This window comes from Cibotium barometz, chromosome 34 (genome assembly GCF_041138505.1).
Source record: "Cibotium barometz isolate CiBa-2024 chromosome 34, ASM4113850v1, whole genome shotgun sequence".
Taxonomy (NCBI): Eukaryota; Viridiplantae; Streptophyta; class Polypodiopsida; order Cyatheales; family Cibotiaceae; genus Cibotium; species Cibotium barometz.
Window position 1 is genome coordinate 164,834 of NC_141079.1, and position 24,160 is coordinate 188,993.

Here is a 24,160-nt window from a genome sequence, read left to right on the forward strand (position 1 = left end):
AGAGTTTGCAGGTAAAACAATATGATGTGTAAGAGAAGAGTTACAATGGGTTATTTTAGAAGTAAATGTAGCACATAGAGCAGTTAGAAATGCTCCAATAGTTGCCATCACTCATAAAAGGGTTTTTGACGTTGAGGTTTCTCCACTCTCCTTACTGTGCACTTGTGCATGAGTGTAGGACTCTCCGCCACTCCACCAACACACTTAATTCTCATCTCATCTAGCATGAGCAACACACTTAATTAGTTCAACTCTCCATCTTGAGCAATAACCTAGTATTAGATACCACCCTTAGCACAAAGTTTAGTAGGACTTAAAACACTGGGATTGATACTTCGCTCATTTAGTGGCTTAGCTGCCCAACTCTTGACTATGTCAAAGGGTTGTCTTTCGCACCCTGGTGATTTGACTTCAATTCAAATAGATTTTAGGCCCATTACACATTGCCACCTACCTGCCCATGCTAATGTGGTGGGGGTATCCACCGCCCATAATTCATGGGCAGGCAATCTCCCTCGCCCATACATGGGCGGTGGGGTATGTGTAACGGGCCTTACTGTGAAGTAAGCATTGTAGCATTCTAGCTCTTTCCTTGATGGTTATTAGTAGGCATGTTTGACTACTTGCTTTGACGTAGAGGGAAAATCTTTGATTAGCTTTTCCTCCCTCGGGGTTGATAAATCATCTATTCTTGCCTCCACTTTGTTGACAATTTTCCTCTTTGGTACCCATAGCTGTCTTTATGGACACATTTGTTGTGATAGTTTACTACTTTGGTAACCACAAATCTGTATTCCTTTGATAGAACTACACACTTAGGAGATCTTGTGGAACAATCCACTTTCTAGAGTCCTTGGTCTTGTTGCATTTTTCTTGGATCCAAACTAAGGGGCTTGTGGTATGTGTTGAAATTTGAGCTAATGCCACATTGGGGATCCACTTTTGCACAATTGTGCCATTTGAATTAAATTGGTATAAGGATGAAACATTGTAATTTGCTCAGCTACTTTTCTTGGTCTGTTTTTTCTTCTGCCTTGATTTTTGAGAGGTTGTTTTGTTCTTGCTTCTCGGGTTGCTTCATAGCAGCATTAGGCAAAATATGAACTCTCATTTTGGCCCCTTAACGATTTCCACAACTCATCTCTCTAGAAAAATGGGCTCATGGTGAAATTTTTACAAATCAACTCAAAAGTGAGTGGATTTTGGACATTTGGAATCTACTCTTCAAGACCTTTCTAATGATATATAGCATGATGAGAAATTTTGAATATTGAAGAAGTCCTCAAATTGGTGATGACATGGCATCACCAATTTGGGGACTTCTTGAATAATCAAAATTTTTCATCATACTATATATCATTGGAAAGGTCTTGATAAGTAGATTCCAAATGTGCAATCTCTGCCAACTTTTGGTTTGATTTGCAAAAATTTCACCATGAGCCCATTTCTCTAGAGAGAGGAGGTATGGAAATCCTTAAGGGGCAAAAATGAGAGTCTATATTTCACTTAATGATTATTGGTCTTTGACTGCACTTTGTAAGCTGTGAATTTCGGTTTTGGCAACCAGAGTTCTCGATGACCTTGGTGGTATCCCTATGCTTCCAAAGACATCTTAGTAGAAAGACACCCAGTTGATTTGTTGCTTTTCATTTTTTGGCGCGCTCTACCCAACTCTGTTCAATCACCCTCACATAGTCCTCTTGCTTGCACCAATTGTTTTGGCACTAAAACTTGTCATGATTTCCATTTTTGTGTTCTTGGTGATGGATATTTTGGCTAATAAACTTTGTTGCATTGGTTGATCCTTTGTTGAGTCTGATTTGATCTTTTTGTTGATGTTGATGAAGAGGGTTTTTGCTCCTCGGTGGTGAGCTAATTAGTGAAGTAGCCTTGGGGGGTTTGTCGAGGTTGAGGCTTCTTGGTTCACTCGTGGGGCAGTGAGGCTAGTTCCTCTTTGGCTTTTCCTTTATGAAGATACTTGCTTTGAAGGCTTTTCTCTGGTAGAGATTTAATGTGCTCCAAAATCTCTTGGGACATTTTTGTTATAGCTTTCACTAGTGGTACTAGCATCAAATCTTGTTTGTCACTTGGGGTGGACAATAGGAGTATGGACCTTCCTCTATAGTAGCAACTGCATTGAGCCATCGAGTGCCGGGGCTAAGGACTACTTCTTCATGCAAATGCCCTGGAGCCATGAAAAAAAACTTTCCATCTTCGAAGTGAGAGTTTATGCTCATAGAAATGTTTACTTCTTCATGCAAATGCCCTGGAGCCATGACAAAAACTTTCCATCTTCGGAGTGAGAGTTTATGCTTATAGAAATATTTAAGACTCCGATACATTCACCCAGAGAATTGGTTGTCTTTTGTACAAACTTGGTAGTTAAACTGAGATTAGGCTTACTGAGAAAACTCCAAGTTTGATGGGACATGATCTTCTTGCTAGCTAGCACCTCTCTGAAGTAGAGCTATGCATTGAAGTTTAGCTCGTCTCACCTTGGATGTCGATAATGATTCTTGTTGGTGGGACAAAGGCTGTGCAATGCTCATCTGCGAGGATTGCATCTTGTTGTTAGGGTGATTGTGCTTGCTCTTGACACATCAAGGATTCCACATCGAGCTAGCACTTGAGTCCTTATGTGGATTGATCTCTATTGTTGTACTCTGTTGTGCAGGTTGTAGTTTGGTTGGAGATCCTTTTGCACTTAATAGGTTGCGTTATCTTCCTTCCTTTGTGTTGTACCTGTTTCAATCATCACACAAGGTTGTGCAGGTCCTTATTAATAGATACATATGATGAGATTGACTCTTTTTTAAGGCCTACTTCGACTTGAAGATCTAGGGCCTTGTTTGTTGCCACTACTGGGGTTTTATTTCTCTTAGCTAAGTCATTCTCTGCATTCTTTTGCTGAGACTCCATGATTGTTGTCCATATGAGTTATGTGGCCTTCAGGGGTAAGACTTGTCTTTTGGACGAGTTGTGAACCGTACCCGTGCTAGCCTCTCATGCTTTTTCTTTCAAATGCTAAGCTTTCACAGGATAATCTCTAAGCAACTAGGTGACTCCACAATTCGCACATGACCTATTCCTCTCAAAATCATGAGAGCCACAAGCATCATATGGTATATGATGCTTAGGGTCACGCTCTGCTTGTGAATCTTCCTGCACGTCAAAGCTCGTTGACTCTGCTCAACATTCGACTCTCACAGGTCCACTTTGTCCTTTGTTTTTTTTAATGGCTTCCTTAGATCAAAGAGGCTTTGCTAACCCAACTCTCCCCATATCCTTTAGAATCCATCCCAATGAAGAAGCTAACCTCTTAATGGAAGTGATGAGCTCAATTTAAAACCCTATAATGTGGAAGTCATGCTTAGTACTCTTAAAGATGCCTTGACCTCCAACCCTAACATCAAAGGGGATAAAGTGGTAGAACTTGACCCTAGTATTGTTTGGAATCATATGAGAATCTTCCAATCCAAAGGGGTGGACTTTTTGTATATTGGTAGGCTTCTAGCTTTCATGAAATAGCTATGAATATAGACCATGGATTTGAGCACAATGTGACAAAATTTACTATGCTGGGTAGGGTCTGTTTGAAGTTCTACTTAAAATGGAAGAAGATAAAAACATTTTTAGCAGTACTCCTTCTATTATCCTCAACCAGGAAGTTGTGTATGTCTTTCCCTGGAAGCATGTTAGACTCATCAAAGAAGAATTTCTTTCTAATTGTCCTATCTGGGTGGACTTAATTATTCTCCCCTCTTTTCTATGGCCTAGTAATAAAGACATAGCTAATATAATTAGACACATCCCTTTTCACTCCTAACCTCAATTCTCCTACTACACTACTACATTAACCCCCCTTAGTGACAGATGGGGGGAATTTCAAACTTCTCTATGGTCAGTCGCTTAAGCGACCGACTTAGCACAACGACTAAATTGTCACTTAAGCGACTTCGTCATTGCCTCTTAAAAGACATATGTCAAAGTTGCACATAAGTGATGATTGTCTTGTCTCGCTAACAGTGTCGCTTAAGCAACAATTGGTAGAATATTTTATCCAATAGCCCATTGCTTTTCATTGTATTTTTTTATGTTACTATCTCAACACTCCCTACCTCTCTGCACCCTATTCTATACTACTTTCCTATCACTCCCCTCCCCTACTCCACTCTCCTTTCACTCCGCAGAATCAAAGAGATAAACATGCTTTTGCTATTACATCAGTCAAAAGTTGGGGTCGATTACATTCGTGGCAACCATCATACGTGCACGCAGCATTTGCACAAGTAAGAGCACTTCTTTTATCATTGAATATTTCACAATGATTAAAAATGCAAACACATTGCTCTAAAGACATTAATGAACCGATATAGGATTGATAGATTAAAAAAGTTGAATATGTGTGTGTGTGTGTGTGTGTGTGTGTGTGTGTGTGTGTGTGTGTGTGTGTGTGTGTGTGTGTGTGTCAATGTATACAAAAATGTTTGGCACGAAAGTCAATACATACATGATCGGAGAGGCTTGGCCACATGGCCAACGAAGAAGTACACATAAGAAAAAAGATCGAATCTCCAATGAGGAGCTAGCATGTGTGGAACTAGGTTGCATCCTCATCGGTGTCATCATCATCATCCTTCTCCTCGTCCTTTTCTACTCTGTCTCGGCCCTCTGATGCCTCTCCAGCCATGCCCTTCTCTGCCTCTCCTTAGCCTCGCAGTGCTCCTATGATCGGCATACCTCCTCCCCATGTAGCTCCTGCATATAGAATCGACGTTACATGGATATATACACAACTGATTTTAAACTTAAGTACATTGAGGATGTTAGATGCATATACCACTAGTGCCAGAGTGCCCAAGTGTCTCTTGAGCTCTGAATAGCCATGGAACTTGGCTATTTCAAGCTCATTGGGCTGTGATCTCACGGCCATAGTCCTTCCTTTATTAATAAAAAACAATCAATATGTACATCAAGTTAAACTCCTAAATTGCACTTATACAAAACAAATTACAAAAATGAGCCAAGTTTGGTGATCCTAAAGCTTACGAATAGAGGCCCGCATCCGTGCTCTCCCATCCTCCTGAGATGTGACGTCCTCTGAGATGTCACCCTAGCCGACGTTGTTGCCCTCTACTACTCCTAAACTTTCTTTTCCCTACATTCACGGACATGCCTATAAGTCTCATGTTCTCTCAAACATGAACAAACTGCCTGCAAGTTGACAACAAAAGAGCATATCAATAAAAAAGCATAAACAACACTGAAATAAATAGGACCATGATAAACAAAAAGAACAACTTCCAATCCACGTGTAAGCAACAAACGAGCAAATTAATGTTCTCATCAAAGAGGCTTAATTAAAACAATATCACCAAATGTTTGAAGTAGTGTACTAAATCATAGAGGCATCAGTAACAAACTAGAAAAATGAAACCACTAGGATCATGGGGAGACACACCGTCCAACCAAATACCAACTGGTTCATCTCTTCAATTAAATTACCATAACCGAAAAATTAATAAATATCATAAAAACATAACATAGCATAAAAACACAAGAGAGAATCATTGGGTGCAATCTATCCCCCCTCAAGAAGTGTACGCTATCGGTTACAACCACAAAGAAAGGACGTGAAAAATCAGGTAATTGAAACATAGGTGCATATTTTAATGCAAGAAAAGATCTGCATGAGTAAGTGCATATTTTAATGGAAGAAAAGATTTCTCTTGAAGTTCAGTCCACTCATAAGGTTTGGTTTTCTTGAAAAGTTCAATGAGATAGTGTGCCTTATATGCAAAATTACGAACAAACTTGTGATAATAGCTACACAACCCTAGAAAAGAGTTCTTGGGACGTGGCCATGTCGTAATAGTTTCTATTTTATTGGGATCAACATGTATGTCTTTAGCAAAAATTGTCGCAAATACTCAATCTCACTCTGGAAGAAACTACTCTTTTCTAGATTAATGTAAAGTTCATTTTCTTTGAGCAAATTAAATACAATTTCCAAGTGTTTTTCGTGCTCTTCTTCAGTTTTACTAAAAACTAAGATATCATCGAAAAAGACAACCACAATGTTTTGATGTTCAAGAAAGATTCTATTTATCATACGACTAAAAGTTGGAGGAGCATTAGTAAGACCGAATGGCATTACTAAAAACTCAAAGTGACCAGTCTGAGTTCTAAAAGCAGTTTTATAGATATCTTGCTCGGTCATTCTTACTTGATGATATCCATATTTTAGGTCAATTTTGCTAAAGACGTTGGCTCCTACAAAAAAGGTAGAGTCTATAAAGTCACCTAGAGACCCTTATTGACGGCCTTATGAGTCTCAAGACCAAAAAATCAAAAAATAAAAATAAAAAAAATGCCATGTGCGCTACGGTGCATAAATCGCCAGTTTGACCAAGTCAAAATGCTGATTTTCGTGCCGTAGCGCACATGGTATTTTTTTTATTTTTTTTATTTTTGATTTTTTTGGTCTTGTGAGGCTCATAAGGCCCTTTAGGTGCCCTAATAGCCCCAAAATCTTATATATTTATATAAGATATTATATATATATATATATCTTATAATAGTCCCAAAATCTTATAATATCTTATGTCTTTTATATATATATATATATATATCTTTCAATAGCCCCAAAATCTTATATATATATATATAGGTACACACACACACACACACACACACACATATATATATGTATATATATATACATATATGTACATATATATACATATATGTGAGTGTGTATACATCTATAAATACAACATTTTTTTGTACCACTCTAACCCAATCTCGAATACTTTTTTTAATCACGATCACATTTAAAATGAATCCTAAACAATATTTTCTATGAACACATGAACAAAATCTTGAAATTGCGAGGCTTGAAATGGTATATCACAAGTACGCCAGGAAAAATCACAACTTACAATGCACAACAAAAAATTTTTATTAAACTTGGAAGAGAAGTTTGCATTACATCTTTTTAATAAGCTCTTGGAAGAGCTCAGGAGAGAGAGTTCTAGCGACTGGTTTCTGGCCTAAGCTTTGGAATATATCACTCGGCTCATTGATTCCTTGAGCCTGAGAAAGGGCACAATGGCTTAAAACTGAGCCGGGATGCTTGCCCGTAAAGTAATACAAGGTAGCTTTCCTAGCAAAATACATTTATTTATGTTTGAGACTAAGGGGTTCTCCGACAAGACTGCACTAAGTGCTTTACATTTTAGGAGCTCGACATAGGCGATCTCTGAATAGTCTAAATGAAAAACCCGCACTATGTCGGCTCTGAGGGCAGGTATGTAGTGCCAAAGAGATGCATCTCGACCCTCTGACTTTGGCCGCGTTCCTCCTACGCGCATAGCAAACTTGTCCACTTCAAAAGCAATCTGTCAACATGTCAATATAGAAGTTAGGAAGCGTGAAATGATACAACTAAAAATAATTTGCTTTACAACTAAGAAGTTAGGACATACCGAGGACATACCTCAGTTGCATCGTCACTTGCAACTAGTTGCTCATTTGTCAAGTTTATGCTTCCTTGGTCTTGAGCATCGCCAGCAACCAAGGGCATGTGTGGTTCAAAGGCAGCTATGCTCTCATAGAATTGCACATCTTGCTTTATTTCAACGAGTGCTTTGGCCACTACATCTTCCAAGGAACTGCTACCAATATCGTATGCAAGCGTTTTTGTGAGGTTGTCATCTTCAAAAGAGATTTTCACTTTCCCTTTGTCTTGACCCCCAGCATTCACGGCAATAATAGACAGTGCCTCATCCTCACGAAACCCGAGTGTCTTGGCAATGTCATCCAGAAACAAAAACTCTTTCCCATCAATAATGATTGGATGCAAAGACATGGACAACAAGGTCTGGGACCTCCTCAAGTACTTCATCACCCTCTAGAACTAGGTCCGGAACCTCCTCGGGGACATTCTCTTGTAGAGCCACCAATGCCATTGTTCTTTAACATTCTCTTCCTCAGCATGGGCCTCTTGGACTTGCTCCATTAGCTTTGTTTTGTCCTTTTCTTTTTCCTTGCCACTTTCTTTCGCCACATCCTCTTGTAAAACAGAAGGACCAAAACGCCCATTTGTAGATCCAAGAGTAAGTCTTCCTCCTCATTCCTGTAGTCCTTTTCTGTGAGGGATTTTAAAAACCTTGATAGGCAAAATCTAAAATTCTTATCTTCCCTGAATATGTACTTGATGAGGTCAACCGGAACCCATAGGCCCTCATCACCCTCAAACATGATGGAGTACGTGCTGATGTGTTGATCCATATACTGAATGACATCTGTAAAAGCATCCGCGTGTAGATGCATTGTTGCATGCACATAAATTGCTCCCTCAAACATAGGGATGATCTCGTCAACCCTATGAAGTAGCTCAAGCTTTCCTAGCTGTGCAATAAGTGCGTCAAGTAGAGGTGCCATGACTATGAGTGATTGCAAGAAATAGAGAGTGTGTGATACAGAAAGGTGTGCGAAATTGAGAGCAAGTGTTAGGAGAGAACGATAATTGTCAATTGATGAAAATGAGTAAAGTATCGTTTATAAATGGGCGACCTTGTTATAAAATTTTTAAAAACTTTTAAAATTTTTAAGTACGAAAAAATTTTAAAAAAATGGTATGCGAAAGCAAGAACGTATCCTTCCATCACAAGGTCATTTCTAATTTACTAGTGGCTCAAGCCACAGGTGCTTGTGTGACCAACCTTACACTATCACAAAAAAATAAAACTTACACAAGACAATTGAAAAACCTTAATAAGACAGTGAGGCAACAAAATTGAAATTGTATTTACTTCAATCCAAGATTACATATCCAGTGGTTATTTGATAGCTACACAGCCAGGGAAAGTAATTTCTCTACAAAGAAAAGATCGTTCCTGCCTTTTGGGCACTACTCTACCATTGATTATCAAAGCAAAATCACCACTCAGTGAGAATCGAAGAACTAAGTAGTCACGTAAGTTGGCAAGGGACCAGTCCATCATTCACAGCAACATCTTCTACATCCCCACCTTGCATGGATATATGTAGCACTACTCTACCATTGATTATCAAAGCAAAATCACCACTCAGTGAGAATCGAAGAACTAAGTAGTCACGTAAGTTGGCAAGGGACCAATCCATCATTCACAGCAACATCTTCTACATCCCCACCTTGCATGGATATATGTAGCACACCCTGTTCTGTAGAGGTTGTGTCGGAGTCTAACGCCTCCCATTCTCCATTTGTAAGCTTCCATCGCCTGTAAGGAAACGCAATGGATAACTATTGCTTGGCAATATGGTAGCGCATCACAACCTTCTCAACTATTACTCCGCATCTGATGGTGTCTCCATTGTGTTGAATAACTTTTTTATCCCATGCAGGTGATAAGAAACAAGTCAGAGCTCTCTCCCCCTTTGCAATCCATAAAGTTGGGGTGTGATGTGTGTCACTTGTACAAAACAGGTACACAAAGAGGTGTAGAGGTATGAAGCAGGTTATGGTTGCTTTGTGAGATCCATATGTGCACTTCATAGCATTTTGCACCTTGCTTTTGATCTGCAAACAAGCCATGGCCAACACACTGAAGCATTGTCTGGAATTGGCCATTCAATAGATATGAGAGTTGGTGTAGGTTCTGGAACAAATTTTCCAGTACCATTTGCTGTCGTGGGAACCACATATGTATCCTCATAGAAGAAGATGTTTCGTGCAAGAAGTTGTGCAGCTAGACACCCTCCAAAGATTAAACTACCAAGCTCCACATGGTATGCTTCAAAGGTTCCTGAAATTGCCTCCATAGGCTCCCACTCACTATAGTTTGAGGGAAAAATATCTACGCAGAGGAACCCAAGAACAATCAAAGTAGTGCTCAGTATACCATTATTAGCACACAATTGATTTAAAAACAAGAATATAAAGTGGTGAAATAACTTACAATTTGCAGGAAATCGTTGACGTTGGTCATGGTCTGCTAGTGTCAGCTCTGTTGCCTTGTAAACATGTTGGACCTTGGCTAGCTTTTTTCCATCTCACGATCTTGTTTGAGCTCCAATATCCGCCCTTTCCAATGGTGACTTTGTATATCAACGTATCGCTTTGACACCTTGTGGGTTCCTCTTGTACTAGGCTGCATCGTAATCCAATTCCACTTCTCGTACTGTTTGATGTTCCAGTGCCCATCCTCATCCTGACCACCACTGCTACAAGAGAGAGATTGAATACTGATTAGAGGCCTTCGAGCTCTAGAAGAAGACATCAGATGTATATATTAGGGAGATTATAAACCTTGATGGCAAAGGAAAATAGAATGGTGAGAAAAAAACTTAGACTAGGGAGTTGTACAAAAGAGAAGGAGTTGTAGAGCAAGTTCCAAGGGCTTGGCTATGCTATTACTACACTTTGAAAGAGGATATTAGAGGAGGTGAGAGGAGACAATGAGTAAGATTATGAGAGCCAAAGCATTTGCAACTCAAGCTTCCATAGCTTGGCTCTGCTGTTACACTCTGTAAAAGGAGGTTGGACAAGGTAGAAGGATGAAGTAAGGAAATGTAAGTGAGGATCAAACTTCCATAGCTTCTGAGAGGAGGTTGCAGATCAAGCTTCCATAGCTAAGCTCTGCTGCTGTTACACTCTGTAAAAGGAGGTTGGATAAGGAAGAAGGATGAAGTAAGGAAATGTAAGTGAGGATCAAACTTCCATAGCTTCTGAGAGGAGGTTGCAGATCAAGCTTCCATAGCTATAGATCTAGGTTTCTGAGTGAAGAGAGAGGTATATCAAGAGGTAGATAGCTAAAAGAAGTAGTCTAGAGAGTGAAAAACGCCCTGCTATGAGAAAAGGGAAAGAGAGAGCGTTTTGGAGGGAACGTGGGAGAGACGGATAGTGGAAAGTGAAGGGGAATGTGCATTGAATGCAAGATAATGATGGGAACTCGTTTTTGGGCCTCTATCACTTTAGAGACCTTACTTAATGATGGCTGCAGGCTGCAACTATCCTTTTCTATAAAAAATAGGGAAAAAATTCATATACGTATAAATTTTTTGAGTTTTAGTTGATTTTAAAAATTAAAAAAGAGCTTATTTAGCCTATTATTCTAAGGTTGACCATTACCTTCTAGGCTCTTACAAACCATTGGTTTCAGTCCACATGTAATCTCCCTATTTGTCTATTTCTTAATCACCTCCATTAGGCAATGGCAAATTAAAGGGCCCAAAAAGACTCAATGCATAAAAACACAAGAGAGAATCATTGGGTGAAATCTATCCCCTCTCAAGAAGTGTCGACTTCCTTTCTCACTTTTTAAGTATTTATGTTTTATTAATAAAAAATAGCCCATAAGCCAAAAATAAATGCACGCTTATGCATGGGCTTATCCTTTACAAAAATGGGGGTTGCTTTTAATACAAGCTTAGCTAAAGTGTTCCTATCTAAACAAAGATATTTAGAAAAGAATCCCAAGGGCTAATTCACGTGCAAATAAATAAATCCATGCCCAATATAACAAAAGTGGGCGGCTCAATAAGTCCACACCCGAATACATCAAAATGGGTGGCCAAATACAAAATCTCGTAGTAAACACTACAGTAAAGATATCAAAATGAGAACCATCCCGGTAATAGCTCGCACTATATCATCGCCATCATATCAATCTCACCAACCTACACGGTTGTCCATTCAAACACACTACCAGTTAGCAACACATGCCACAAGTCCACGACAGCACATAAGTAATAAATCTACACTTAGTACCAGCTATCCCTAATTCATATGTCCTACACATGGAATATTTAGAATCACCCAGGTGCCATGCTTTGAACATAGTTGTAATTAGACGTCCCCAATTAACCATGGAAGGATGGACGGACAAACCATGACAAAAAAACTAGAAAATATTGCACTAGATCATAGAGGCATTAGCAACAAAACATGAAACTCGATACTCAAAACTCAAAAATTGAAACATGGACCCAAACCATATTATAAACAGTTTCAGAAAGCTGTATCCAGAGTTCTATCTCTAATTTTATAAATCATGGTAATCTCTAAGTAATCTACAAAATACAAATGCTACTGTTGTTTATCCATGTTGTGACAATTAATAACTCTTGTTTTTTTAAAATGGTTTGTAGGTATGGTATGAGATCATTCCAGTGACTCATCTTGGACTCCTTCACCCCCTGCACGACAGCCACACAGAGAGAGATGACCAACAGATCCAGCTCCATCTATGTCGTATGTCGATCATTCTAGGGATACGTAGGCATATTGGGAGATGAAGCGTACTGTGTTTCTACCCTACTTGTAGGGGCACTATATGATGCGCTCGACGTGTAGCGGAGGCGCACATGGTGGGTCATGGCAGGATCCCTGATGCTCCACCCCTTGGGGGTATGCATCATCCATCGGTAAGGCTAAGATTGATTGTTTTTTACGTAAAGCATTGATTGAACCTTTGAAATGTTACAGCTTTGTGTAATTCCTAAGTGTCTTAACCATGTGCACTACTTGCACGTGACTGTTCCTGCACCTCCTCCGCCACCTCAACCTTCTTGTGTTTCTAGTAGCGATGAGGAGGAAGAGTTGGTCAAGGAAGCTTTACCTAGAGGCTCTCGCACTCATCATGGGAGAGCCATAAGGGTTTCACACCAGGGTCACGGCCTCCCCCCTTGCAGCGTGGAGATGTAGGCAACTGGAGACCATTCTCTTCCCTCACGTTTTCTTTCTAGGGTCCATAGCTGTGATTGTCGTCGATATGGAGGTTGGCCAGCTGGAACAAATCTTCCTCTTGATAGTGAGGTCTTTGGATTCTGGGGGCGATGATTCATGATTGCTCAGTCACGTCGCCCTGGGGGAGGACAAGGACTCTTTATTTTTTGTGATGTGCAAGTCTCCTCGGATGACAAAGTTATTCTTATGACCTTCTGTGGACCAGAGTATACATGGGGCGATTGGCATGCCCTTACCCATTATTGTCACAGCATGACTACATATGGCTTGTGTGCAAATGCTTGCGCACTTGAGGAGTGACGTGAGTGGTGAGCTAGGTATTAACCTTGGGCTTAGGGTCTTCATACTTATGATAATCAGAGTTTCATGGCTATGGCTAGGAATCCTGTATTTCATTCTTGCACAAAGCACATTGAGATTTTCCCCACTGGGGAGAACCATGCCAACATCTTCACCAAGGCTCTTGGGAAGGACCAGGCCAAAATCAACATAGTTTATCTTCTGGTGAACATTGAGGGGGGGGTGTTAGTATACACTCAATGCCCACCTGTCATCATCGCCCTACTATTGTAATGTGTTGCTTATGAGGAGAATCCAATTGTGCATGTGACTTTGGTAGGAACCCCATCTTAAATGCTAGAAGGGATATTGTTTGTGATCATTGATGGTTAGGAGATGGCTTAGCACATTGCCAAGTGGGATATGGGTAGATATGGTATGCTAGGCAAGTTGAAGCACCTTGCTTTAACTTAAGGGGCCCGCTTTGGGGCCTAAATAATCTCGTATCATAAATCTAGCCTTGATGGTGGGTGACTGCCAAGTTCATACGTAGTAGTAGTGACTCTCTATGTCTAAGTAACTCTAGTTAAAAGAGTCCCAAACATCTCTATTCAAAGTACGAACACACACTTCTACACTCATGGCATACTTTCAAGCTTTGTACTCTTGGTGAAGAAGAGAATTACCAGGTGATATGGTATTGGTACGAGAGCTTTCAAAAATAGACTACAATATGTCTCATCTTTCCAGTTTAAATAATTTATTCATCACACACACATATTAATCACGCAACACGTGCTTGAAATTAATTGACAGAGTGAAGCATGTCCACATTGATGCCTCAACATATGTAATGGCTGCATCCTAGCATAACCTGTTGCAAACAACATGAACTTTCTAGTATCTTATGATGCAAGCTTATGATGCAAGCCGTCAATTAAAGTTATTGTGCTATGGAGGATATGATTGAAACGCTCAGAGCTCGCTCGAAAATTTGACAGCATTCCCTCACTCTACTCAAATTCACGCTTGCAAATGACCCCTCATTCTTCTTTCTATCGACAGTCCCAAATTCCCACATTTACACGCAAATTGGGGGTTTACGCGCAGTGTGCCCAAATGGCCTCTTTTCACCATGCCCACTGCCATGGTGAAAAGAGGAAATTTGGGCACACCCCCATACACGTTAAAAACCTAATGTCCATGAAAATTTGTAGGGGGTCCTATGGTGATGGGTTAGACCCCAGTGCACATTCTCATGGCCATGGGGCACCAAACATGTATGGTGGTGCACCCAAATGGCCTCTTTTCACCATGCCCAACACATATTTGAACACATATGTGGGATGGTGAAAAGAGGCCATTTGGGTGCACTGCCATACATTTGCATAGCCATTGACCAAATTAACAAGGAAGGATGCATATTTTTAATGGATAGAAAAGAGGCAACAAAGTTTTGACAAGTTAAAGGCCATTCTTGCTTCATACCCTAATTTCCCATTGCCAAATTTCTCTCAACCTTTTGAGGTAGTGGTGGATGCCTTTGGGCAAGGAGTAGGAGGTATCCTAAAATAAGGACACCCAATGAATCTCATAAGTTCAAACCTCATGAATTAAATTACCCTCCTTGTGACTTGGAATTGCTAAAAATGATGCATGCTATGAAGAAATGGAGGCACTACTTGTTAAGTCAGAAATTTCAGTTGGTCATTGACCATAAGAGTCTAAAGTGGATCTTCACTCAACCTAAGCTAAACATGCAACAAAAAAGATGGGAAAAGTATCCCAAAAGTATTTGCAAGAGTTTCACTTTGAAATTAAGTTCAGATCAAGTAAGGAAAATGCAACAGTTGATGCCCTAAGCACGAGGGTGGAAATAATAGCTATCACTCTGATAAGCTCATCCTTGCCTGATGAAATTTGACAAGAATTAATCAATGATGAGTATTTTGGGCCAATTCTCAAAGAGATACAAGATGGATTAGCTAGGAAACACCTAGAAGGATACTCCATTGAAGACAACATTCGACAAATAGAATCTTATATGTACCGTTCAATTTGAGGAGAAAGATTCCAAAAGAGGCTCAAGAGCGCTCCTCATACAGGATATCACAAGATGCACGCATCCTTGAAGAGAAGTTTCTTTTGGCCAAGAATGAAGAAAGATGCTCTAGAGTTTGTGTGTCAATGCCTTATCTATCCAAAAGTCAAGGTAGAAAGAGTTAAGATGTTGGGGTTACTACAACCTATGGATATTCCTGAGATGAAGTGGGAATGTGACAGCATGGATTTTGTGATGATATTGCACACAGTCCAAGGGGGACATGATTCTATTTTTGAGGTAGTGGACAAGCTAACTAAGGTTTCTCATCTTATGAGAGTTTTTGTCAGAGGTAGTAAGATTGCATGGATTACTCAAGCAGCTCAACCAATCATCACTAACCGTGATGCAAAGTTTACATCCAAGTTCTAGGCAAGCTTTGTTTGAATTAGTTGATGGGATCATGTTGAGTATGTGTTTAGCTTATCTTCCAAAGACTGATGAAAGACTAAGAGAGTTAATCAAGTGATATAAGATATGTCGATGACTTACTATCACCGCATCATCAAAGTTTGGAGATTTCTATCATCCCAGAGGATGCTCCATTTAGAGTTTAATTTCACATGCATCAGCATTCCATGGAAGGGAAAGGGGGATGGGTAACAGTGAGTTAAAATGTCCCCAATTAAGTGCATCTAGGGGTTTCTGCACTATATGAGCATTGCCTTGTCAGGATCCCATTGGTTTATCCTAGATTGAATAAATAGGAGATCCTCTCTGTTAATTCTATATAGCAACCTTAGTTTTTCTACTTCATACCACATTTGAGTTGTGAAATCCCAAATATCCTCCCAGATTGAACTCCCTTTTTTGAAAGTTTGTGGGCTTTCTTCAAATTGTCAGTGTCCATACTATTCTGTAGGCAGATGGAGAACTAGATAGAGTCTTTACAAAAGAAACTAGCTACTTTCCTAGTGTTCTTTCAAAGGCAAAGCAGTCCTTTTACTCTGTTCCATGAGGACTAAAAGCTCCAATCCAGATGGTTTGATCATAATGCTACTGTGAAGAATAGAGGCACAAATGGAATGTTTCTCCATTGTGGTCTCTTTGTCATCCTGTGAGCACTCAAATTCATATAAATAAGTATTAACCAGTCTGAATTTGGTTGGGACAAGCTTCTTATAATCCATTTAGTTGTGCCAATCAAGTGGCAAGGTATTCTATATTTGGGAGCCCAAGTCCTCCTTTCTGTTTAGGTTGTGTATAGTAATTCCAAGCCATCTTAGGGATTTTATACATGTCCGCATCTCCTGACCAAAGGAAGTTCCTGCATAATGACTATAGCTCTTTGATATTGCTCTTGGATGGCGTCCAACATGATAGGAAGTAGATGGTTCCTTGTCATAAGTGCTATAATTTTGCTCTGCAGGCTTAAGCTTTCTACTTTGATAAGCAATAGGATGGTTGTCTTGCATAAGAACAGCTCCAAATCCTTTGCCACTAGCATCAGTCACTACTATAAAGAATGGTCTTTGGAAATCAGGTAGTGTAAGAACTGGTGCTTGTGTTAAAGCATTCTTGAGTGTTGCAAAAGATTTATCTTGCTTATCAATCCAATTGAAATTTGTAGCTTTCTTAAGGAGTTCAGTCAAAGGATGAGCAATACAAGCAAAATTCTTGACGAACTTCCTATAATAACTACATAAGCCAAGAAAAGATCTAAGATCATGTATGTTTCTAGGCGTAGGCCAAGAAGCAATACACTCAATTTTCTTAGGATCTACACGAATCCCTTCGGCCGACACTATATGACCTAAGTATTCAATCTCTTCTTGAAAGAAAGAACTCTTTTCAGGATTGACATACAATTCATTTTCTCTCAAAAGATTGAACACTTGTTCCAAGTGTTGTTCATGCTCTTGTCGATCCTTGCTGAAAACAAGAATGTCATCAAAGAACACTATAACAAAACTTTGAAACTTAAGGAATATACGATTCATCATACGGCTGAAAGTAGCTGGAGCATTGGTCAAACCAAATGGCATAACCAAAAACTCATAATGTCCAGTTTGGGTTCTAAAAGCTGTCTTGAAAATGTCAGATTGAGTCATACGAACTTGATGATACCCAGACTTTAGGTCAATCTTGCTAAAGACCTTTGATCCTCTAAGCTTATCAAGAAGATCATCTACCCTAGGAATAGGATATCTGTTCTTGACAGTAATCTTATTCAATGCACGATAGTCTACACACATTCGGTAAGTTCCGTTTTTCTTCTTAACAAGAAGTACTGGAGCTCCAAAAGGTGAACTACTAGGTCGAATAAGGCCTCTCTCTAGCAAGTCTTCTATTTGGCTTTGGATTTCTCTTTGCTCTAAATTGTTGACTCTATAGGGAGCTTTACAAGGTGGGGAATTTCCAGGCAATAAGTCAATGCTATGATCCTCAGGCCTAGACTTAGGTAATCCTGGAGGCAGATCTTCCATGAAACAGTCACTAAATTTGGAGATATTTAATCAAACTTTGGTCTTTTGGATGTATCCAACTCAGCATCAAGCTGGTTAACCCATACCATATAAGTCTTGTCTCTTTTTCTTAGAGCTCTCTTTGCTTGAGTGTGACTCAACAAAGGACTCATTTCTCCTTTGACTTGACACTGGAGGATAATATTTTCATTGTCCTTCCTTAGAGAAATGCTATGAGTGTCATAGTCTATAATAGGATTGTATTTGTGTCTCCAAGGCATACCCAAAATTATATCTACCCCTTGTAAAGGTGCAACTAAGAAATCCCTCTTTTCTGTTAAAGGTTTGATGCATAAATCCAAATCTTTCACCTCTTGCATCCAATTATACTTTGTTCCAGTAAATGCTGCTTTGACTTTATAATGCGTAGGTAAAGAATGAAGATTTAATGCTCTAAGTACCTTTTCAGAAATGAAATCATGTGTACTACCATCATCATGCAAAATAAGAACTTCATGTCCATTTATCATTCCTTTTATTTTAAGCAAAGAATGAACATGAGGTTTACCTTCTTGTTCTAAGTAATCTGGATCGGAATTACCCTCTTGCTTGAATAATTCTTCTTCATTGTCGTCTTCTTCAATCATGTTGACTCGAGCTGCTACTGCTGGTGTTGAATTCTTGGTACGCTCCGGACAATTCGGTGCTATGTGACCTTCTTTGTGGCACTTGAAACATTTGATAGGAGATGTCTTCGGTTTGCCACCATTAACTTTCTTATTGGTACTCATGTTGCCTTTAGCTTCGTCCTTGCCTTTGTCATAACCTGGTTTATACATCTTCTTTGAAGCATAAAAAGATTTAGTAAATGGTTTAGAAGAAGTACCCTCATGTGCTTTAATCTCTTTAGGAAAACCATTTTTACGTTCTGAATTAGTTGCCAAAGATATTGCAAAAGATAGTGAATGAGGTCGAAACATATTCACATCGGCCCTAATGGTAGATCTAAGGCCCGATATGAACTTCCTTTTTTGATCCTTCTCACTAACTCTATCCACAACCTGCATCTGTAATAAAGTATTCCAGAACTTTTCTACATACTGTGACATAGTTTCCTTTTCTAATTGATACAAAGTGTCCCATTGGTGCCTAACTTTGGACTTGAATTGTGAGGGTAAAAAGTGCTTTTTAACCAACCGTTGAAATCTTTTCCAAGAGTCTGGCTTGTCACGACCTTGCTTTACTACACTCCACCATAAAGCTGCACTGTCTACCAAATGATTGACTGCACATTTAATCTTATCATTCTCTGAAAATTTTTCTCCAGAAAAATAGTCATCTAGTTGACTAACCCAAGCTAACATGACCCTAGCATCCTTCTTTCCATCATAATTTTGAAATGTGAAAGCTTTCCGACTAATCTTGGATTCTTTTTGTGACCTTTGTGCTTGCAATGTAGCATTTACAGTCCTTTGAATAGTGTCATCTTCGTCATCAAAAGATAGCGAAGAGTCACGCTTACGTCTACGATTCGAGAGCTGTCTCTCCAATTCAATATGCTTCTCTCTTTCTTCTACAATTTGATGTTGTAAAGAAAGGAGTTGCTCTTGAATTGATGGCGAGATAGGCAAATCTGCCATAGTGCTTGTGCAAATGATATAGATAAATAAAATTTTACTTTATTTGATGTAAATAAATAAAGCAAGAATGAGTACTTATCTTATTTTTCTCCCGTAATTTGATCGTAGTTGAAGCTAAACAAGACGTTGTTCAATGGCTGAATTGAATTCTCGTCGCCTCAAACAAATCCCGAACGATTTCGCGTGATTCAAGAGTCTTGGGCTAGTCAAATTGTTGATGAAATAATTTTTCTGCACTTTGAAACCTGCTGAAACAGTCCTGTAAACCTTGCCCAATCTCTGTAATATTTTTTTGAAATTTTCAAAAATTTTCAGAAGCGATTTCGGAATTTTCTGGCCTTTTCTAGGCAATTTTGAAGCTTTTTAAAACCTGTAAATCACTTTTCTGCACCCAGAAATTTTCAGAATTGGAAACCTTTGAATTTCTCCTCAAATTTGAAAATAGGGAAAAGTAGAGGTTCAAAAAGTGATGTGACTTGCATAGGGATTGGGAAAAGTAAGCTTGATTAGGATTAGAGAGAGATTAGCTTATGGAGTGATTAAACACTTTGAACTTTTTTTCTTAATTCTTCTCTCCACGCAGTTTTGCGCCGGCAGGCTACCCGCCGTGCGCCTCCTTGTCCAAAAGCTTTTTGAGATTTATTTAATAGCTTTTTACATGCTTAATCTGCTCCATCCATTATAGGTTTGCTCAACCTTGAAGCTTTCTGATTTCTAAGAGATACCCGTGAGGTTTTTGGCTATGAGGATTTCATCCATACGGTCAGATTTTGATTTCACTGAGTATTTGGAAAAACCGCTTTTTGATAGAGAGGGATGGTTTTGCAGGGTGGTGAGTGGGTTTAAGAGTAGATCTAGTTTTGAATCTTTGACCTTTGGGTAAAGACCTGCAAAACACCCTTGTGTCCACTGGATAAATTCTTGCACTTTCTTGATTTTTTGAGAAGTTGAAGCCCTTTCCTACCTTCTCCACAAATCTCCTAGCCCAAGCTCTGATACCACTGCAACCGGAATCTTATTCTAGGAATTGATTGTGGAAAAGTAGAGAATTAATTCAATCTTAAAAACCATTGCTTGTAAGCTTCAACTAAATCAAATCAATTGAAAAATTAAACACTTAAACAAAAATACTTAGCTCCAAAAAGACCATATTGGGTGCAATCTTCCCCCCTCTTGTGCGTGGCCTCTTCCCACACAAGAGTATTTCTTTATTAGCTTTCTTTTTCACCAAAATTAGGCCATAGTCCCCAAAATACAAGATGTGCTTTTTAGAGAGCACGGCTCTCTTCTTTAACAAAAATAGAGTGTCAAATTGGGACTAGGGTAAAGCCATAGGCTTTAATAAATTCCACATAAATAAATGTATCTTTCCTAAAGTTCAAAATGGAAAAATCATTTGATAAGGTTACAAGCTACTATGCTTGCCAAAAATGAAATGTGATGATCCAAGACATTTCTTCCAAAGTAAACTCTTCAATTCCCATAGTCTTCATCACCTGAAAATATAAGCCCAATTAATTATTAAATTAATCCCACAAATATTAAACAGACACAAATCATCACCAACTCATGACTACCAGGCGTAAGTACCCCAGGAATCACCCTGCCATACAAACCTAACTGAAATAATCATAGGTGGCCTCAAACATACGTCATATACCGCACGTATTAATATTTATAGTGGTATCACCCACGATATTAACCTAGCCGGCATGACGCAAGAGTAATCTAGGCATCCCCAAATTACTCAAGAGGGGATAAATAATATTTTTCTAGAGGACTTAAAATATATTCTCATGACACTCTCACCCTTTCTCGTTTTGCAAACACTCTCACGACCACTAGGCGACAACCTTTCTCATTTTTGTAAACCCTTTCTCGTAGGCTTGGCCACACGACCAACATGCGATAGCCAGTGGTGACCACAACAACCGTAGCAGCTTGGCCGACAAATGGAACAAATGAAGACAAAGCAGTGATGAGTAGCATACTATTTAATTAATAATTCTCATATTCTTTCTAAACTTAAATTTTTTTTAATAATGTTTTCTATTTATGATTGATTATCTCAATAGGTAGGGTATAATTAATGGATTAACATCTACTTTAGATAGAGGTTTACGCATTACCTAACTGTAGCAAAAAATAGTGTTTAAACTTAGTTCAAACTTGGCACCCACTTTGTAGAGCACAGACACTCCATTGAACCATCTTCTACGACCTGCCTAATACTCTCGCTTGGTCCCTCGAGTCTGTAAACTACCTATAGTGCACATATCTCCTATGCGAGCAGCTATAGTAGTTTGACTCTTAACCTTTACCTATAACATGAGGCCGCCCTCATTACCCCCTTAATGCTCATAGCTAGCTATGTAGCCCTCATATTATATAATCTTGATCTTTTTTAATGACCATGGCCTTGAACACACACATACATATTTACATACGTAGTTTCAAGATAGTCTCGAGATAGATCAAAATATGAAGTTACCCTCTCCCCTAGCCAAAAAATACATGCGTCACATTTCTTGATGCTTAGAAGAGAGAGAGAGAGAGAGAGAGAGAGAGAGAGAGAGAGAGAGAGAGAGAGAGAGAGAGAGAGAGAGAGAGAGAGGAATTTTGTGGATGCTACAAGGTGGTGTAGTACCTTTCCTTGTGTGGGGTGCAGTGAATCCGAACCACCTCACCAAAGCTATGAGTCTAGTTTCACTTTTGAAGAGTCAACCTACGACCTCACATGCTCACAAGCTCAATGTTCAAACACCACCTGGTCCGTTTGATGTAACAAATCTTGTATGGGAAACCTCTTTGAATCCTCAATCAAAGTTTAACATCCAGCAAATAGCATACATTCCTTGGGATTGCATGGCTGACTTCAAGCATGGTGAGTCTATTAGATCAGATGCCCCCACCAATTTCCGAATACATTGGAAGAAAAGCAATGAGGCAGGCACATTAAAATTTTCGACCAAAGATAGTTTCTTGTCATTGATTGGGTAAGTTTCAACATAATGCATAACTACGCAATTGTGACTTTCTTCATCTTAAAAGTATAGAATCCAACTTCGTTTTGAAATAGCAACTACATCATGTGTGTTTCTATTAGATATTGGTGTGTCTTCGGTCCCGTGGTGGATGTGCGTGATGACGAACCGTCAAGAGCCCGAAAGCGAAGAGTGGAATCACAATCCTATGCAGTTGGTTGCCAATGTCATTTTATTGTTTCACAATTGTACTTATGGCCATGGGTTTGTCGCTTAAATTACATACAATACCAACATGTCGAAATGTATGCCATGGCTCGCAATACACGGGACCTGCCGCCTCAACAATGTTGTGTTTCACTCCATGGCTATCCGCAACAATGCAATCATGGATTTGTGACATGCTACATAAAGGATTCACCCCCAACAAGTGTTGCAACATCATATACATTTGGTGCAAAGCAGTGCAAAGGAAGGGAACCTTCGGGCAACTCGGATACTTTCCTTACACTGCAAGACATCCTTAATGTTGCAAGCAAGTTGGAATGTATCATACTCCAAACTGATCAAGATGATGCACGTACACAACTAGGTATTGGAAAATAAGAGTCAAACTTTTTGCTATCAATTATTTGATGAATCCAAGGGACAACCATTTGTTTTGGGAGTCCAAACTAGTTGGCAACTTCACATGATGATGAACACCCATGGTCATGACGGTTTATTGGCCATGGACGCTACTTTCAGAATGAATAAGTACAAGGTGTCTACTCATCGTTGGGATTCCAATAATGCATTTCATAATACTTCAAATCTTGGTATTAATATTGACAAATTGGTGTTTGCTATAGTTCCATTTATATACCTTGTTGGTATTCGATGCTCATCGAAATGGTGTTCCAGTTGCGTGGGCCATCACGTCGTCTTGCTCCATGGTTGATATCAAAATTTTGTTAACTGCTTTGAGAAACTGGATTTTTGATGCCAATAAGTCTTGGCAACCCAATGCTTTTATAGTGGATGATGCACAAGCGAAAATCCAAGCTATCAAGTGAGTTTTGGACATGTGTTTTTTCACTGTTGCAACATCTATCTTTAACATGTGATTACACACGTTTTGAGTATTACAACTTGCTCTTGGTATGACATATTTGGTTCAGGGAGTGTTTGGGACACCAATCTACCTATGTCTTTGGCATGTTCGAGGATCGTGGTTGAAAAACCTGATCAAGAAAGTGTCAGATGTTTCCACTCGAGCTTAAATGTTCAGATCATTGGGCGTAATCATGAACATGCAAAGCAAAACATGTGGCACACAAGCAAGTAGTGAGGAGGCCATGGGACTTCTGGAGATATTTTTGGTAACATACAAGGACCAAGAATCATCAAATACTTCAAAGAGCAGTGGATGAATTCCATAGGTAATATATCATGCTTCAAGTTGTTCTAATGAAATGTTCCACATTAAATATTCATGTCCCACTGTGTTTGTGTTTTTTTTATAGGGATGTGGATCCAAGCAAGTAGGAATTTACCTCATTCTAACCAAGAGACGAATGGGAGCATTGAGTCATATCATAGAATTCTTAAAACTCAATTCTTAACTGGCCGTAAAACAATACATGGTCAACGAGTTGACTGGCTTTTACAAAACTATTGGTATCATGACATGCTAAAAAAGGCAGGGTTCAAGAAGAATTTCAACATTATTGATGTTATATCTAATTCAATGCAACGTGCAAAAGCCATTCCCGATGAAGATGTTAAGTTTATAGATGAAGAGCGCAAGCATGCCCTCATTAGGAGCCAAAGCAGGTGAGAAATATGGTACAAGGTAGACAACGCTGATTTATTGGGCATGTTGCTCTTGTGAGTGGGCGATGAGAGGAAACCTTTGCAAGCACCAAGCAAAGGTGTTGATGGCAAATGGACTACAATCGACACATGTGATTGCTAGATCTATAGGATTGTATCGCAGCAGTCATGGGAATACTTCACGTGAGTGTTTTTTTTAATTT